Below are 4,011 nucleotides of genomic sequence, written 5' to 3' on the forward strand. Positions count from 1 at the left end.
CTTCTTCTTCTTCTTCTTCTTCTTCTTCTTCTTCTTCTTCTTCTTCTTCTTCTTCTTCTTCTTCTTTGAATGAGCATTTCTTATTGTTGCCCAGGCTGGCCTCTAAGGCATAGCCTCACCTCCTCAAGCACCAGGACAACTGGCCTGAGCCACTGCGGCTCTCAGTCCTGCTTTCTTCATAAACTTAAGAAGATATTTGCCATGGATTTCTGAATATTTCAAGTACGTTTGAGAGGATTCAGTACAAATTACAGAAATTCAACACATTAACAACAGGAAAAATGTAATGGATCGTTAGGGAATGATATAAAAGGAAATAATCTAAATAAAAGCCAATATTATATATATTTGTTAGCTGCCTTAGTTTATCTTTGCAGGCACTGAGGAAACATAATTTTTTATCTTCAGTAATAACATAAGTTATTGTACAAAGCCTAAAAATAAGTATTCTCTTTGTAAACAAAAGGCTGTCTGAGACAAGTCTCAATCATTTTAGGTTATTTTGCCAAAATTAAGGACATGCCCGTGACACAGCCTCAGGAGGTCCTGCCAACATGGGCATAAGGTAGTTGAGCTACGACTCATTTTATACATTTTAGGGAGACATAAAACATCAGTCAATACATGTAACATGTGCACTGGTTCATTCTCAAAAGGCAAGACAACTAAAAGTGGGGGCTTCCAGGTTACAGACAGAATCAAAGATTTTCTGACTGGCAATTGGTTGAAAGAGTTACTATCTAAAGAGCTGGAATCAATAGAAAGGAATGTCTTGGTTATAATAAAGGACTGTGATGACCAATGTTTTATCATGTAGATTAAGCCCCCAGGTAGCAGGCTTCAGAGAAAATAGTTAGCAAATGTTTCTTATTAGACTTAAAGAGTCTGTTCTATCAGGTGTTTTTGTTTTTGTTTTTGTTTTTGTTTTCCTTTAGATGGAGTTTTGCTCTTGTTGCCCAGGCTGGAGTGCAATGGTGTGGTCTCGGCTCACTACAACCTCTGCCTCCCTTGTTCAAGCAATTCTCCTGCCTCAGCCTCCTAAGTAGCTGGGATTACAGAAATGCTCCACCATGCCCAGCTAATTTTTGTATTTTTAGTAGTGACAGGGTTTCACCATATTGGCCAGGCTGGTCTCGAACTCCTGACCTCATGTGATCCACCCACCTCAGCCTTCCAAAGTGCTGGGATTACAGGGATGAGTCACTGAACCTGGCCTTGTTCTATCAGTTTTAAGGTCTCTGTGTTTATGTGAATGCTAGTCAGCTATGAGGGATGTCTGACACTTCTCTCTCACTTTTCATTATGGCTAAAACTAGTTTTTCAGGCTAACTTTGGAATGTCTTCAACCAAGAAGCAGGTCTGCTCAGATGGCTGAGGGGCTTAGAATTTTATTTTTGGTTGATATGTTCCCCCTTCTGGCCAATATTTGCCAGAAGCAACATTGATGGCCACCAAACTTCTATTTTGTTCCATAGCATTACTAAGGTGGCATGGCTGCCTGGCCCAGGTCCGTTCTCTCCCTCAGTGGGGCCCCTAGGTCCAAGGGACTTAGAGCCAAAAGATTTATAGCCAATTTCAATGTTCTATGCCAAACAGGAATGGACATGGCCAGGTATTTATTAACCCTTAAAATTTGTATGTAATATAAAAGCCAGCAAACAAAAAACAAAAGGTGAGGTTACAAAATTGACTTATCTACATTTAACTTCTATATGGTGAGCTGCTGTGATCTTGGTTTTAGTTACAGACTTATAGCAATTAGCTATACAAAACATAAGCCTTGTTAAAACCTTTTAGCTAAGGAGTTTAGAGACTTGTTGTACCACAATGCTTTTTGCTCTCTTTAGCAATTTATCCTAAGGTGGCTGATAATTTTTTTTTTTTTTTCACACCAATTTATACTTTATTTCTTATTCTTGAGGTTAAATTCTAAACCCTAAAGATATCCAGACTAGTATTAGATCTACTTATCTCTAGCCAGAGACAGCGTCTATCACGGTGTCCTGAACAGCCAAGGTTATTAAAACATCTTTTCTCCAGGAAGATCCAACAGGAAAAAACCAAGAAACCTCTCTGATTAGGCTCCAACCATACCCCACCCTCCATTCAGATTGGCTGGGTAGGCATAATGTAAACAGAACACGTGGTTTCCAAACAAGAAAAATCCTCTGAGGGAGGGGAGGTGGGGAGAGGAAGGATTCAGCCAGTGCTCAGAGTGAAACTGAGTAATGTCAGTTCCATTCATCTCCACCCATCTTCAGGTGGCATGTTCGTGGAGTAGTTTAGGAATAAATCCATGGTTTGTGGAGTACTCAAATACCTAGTGGTCTGCTGTATTACATTATGGCTTTCCCCAGAAGTTTCCAAGGCAGCCTCCAAGTCACTGGAGGGAGAATTTGGCTAGAACTGCATGCAGGACTGCAGAGGGTCCTCCCCACAGTTATAGAAGGGACTGCTCCAGGCCTGAGTGTTCCAGGACTGCGTGCACCAGGTCTGAGTGTTCCAGGAGTGGTTGGTCCAGGACTGGATGTTCCGGGTCTGGTTGCTCCAGGTTGAATTGCTCCAGGTCTGGTTGTTCCATACCGGAAAGTTCCCAGTTGTGTTCACCAGGCATCCCTGGTGGTAGGAAGAGTAGAGACTGGGGTAGGTGGGTGCTGAGGCCTTCTGAGTCGCATCACTGGTATTCCTTGGCCAGTTGTTTTTCTGCCACCTCTTAGATTTCATTCTCTGGTTCTGGAACCAGGTCTTCACCTGTTTGTAGCTGAGGTTCAGGATGCTGGAAAGTTCTTGCATCTGCTGAAGGCTGAGGTATTTCTGTCTCTGAAATCTGTCATTGAGCACACACAGCTGGGTGGAAGAGAACACAGTTCTGGTCTTCTGTCTCTTGACCGGGACCTTGTCTTCCTTTGCTGTGGCGCTACTCTCTGCAGCAGTGGGTTGTTTGCCTTTGGGGCTGGTGGAAGAATCTGGGCTGTCCTGAATAAGCAGATCCATGGAGGAAGGAAGAGGGGACACATAGCTGAATGGTGCTACCACTTCTTTTTTTTATTGTTGAGTTGCAGTTTTCCTCTTGTTGACCAGGGTGGAGTCCACCGCAACTTGTGCCTCCTGGGTTCAAGTGATTCTCCTGCATCAGCCTCCTGAATAGCTGGGATTACAGACCAGTCTCTGTGTGAGGCATCTCAGCAGAACACATTTGCAAGGATGGATAATTTTCTTCAGGCTCACAAATCACAGGCGCAGGTGAAGATTCTCCACAGTCGGATGCTTCGGAGCAAGGCAGGCTTTGTGAACAAACTGGATCCATACTCATGTTATTATTGGGGAAGAGAATGAAAAAATTTAAGACCTGGACTGAAAAAATGGCTAAGGCAGCCTTAAGACTTTTTTCTGGAAAATTTTAGAGGGCTGATAATTTTTTTAAAGTATATATCTATCTGCATAAATCTCATAACTGGGACTATTACACCCAGGAGGCTTCACACAGGTATCTTTATATCCTCTCAGTAATAATTTTCTTTTAATTCTACATAAAGTAGAAAATTCTTTATGGTTGTGATGGATGAAATGGTGCCATGCATGTAATTATCCAGAAGGCAAAGTTCCTTATTTTGCCAGCTGTTTAGGCATCCATGTACCCATCCTTGATTTGCAGGGTCTGAACTAATTCTGTTCCTCAAAACTTGCCCTTATAATCTCACACGCCCACCTTTTCTGTGATAGTCCCTGGTCTTGGAGGGAAGTTGCTTGTACAGATATAGCAGCAGGGCCTTTGCAGTGAAAAACTGACTGGACCCAGTGGGATTCAAAATGACAAAGATTTGCAGGCTTTTTCAAATAATCTCTAGTCCTCTGAATACATGATTCTGATTTTCTCAGAAGAAGTAGAACTACGAGTGATAAATAACTATAGTTTGACGATCTAAAGAGAATGTGCCTGCAGAAGAGAAAAAAGAAACTATTCCATTAGGGTGCCAACGAAAAACATGAAGAAAATTATAACCTGATACT

At 42.0% G+C, this 4,011-nt stretch overlaps 1 pseudogene; it reads right to left on the reverse strand.

The window, feature by feature from the left end:
- Positions 1-1,942: 1,942 nt before the first annotated feature.
- Positions 1,943-3,317, reverse strand: LOC116532280 (annotated as a pseudogene).
- Positions 3,318-4,011: the final 694 nt, after the last annotated feature.

This window comes from Sapajus apella, unplaced genomic scaffold, assembly GCF_009761245.1.
Source record: "Sapajus apella isolate SASKATOON/1434 unplaced genomic scaffold, GSC_monkey_1.0 scaffold75, whole genome shotgun sequence".
NCBI lineage: Eukaryota > Metazoa > Chordata > Mammalia > Primates > Cebidae > Sapajus > Sapajus apella.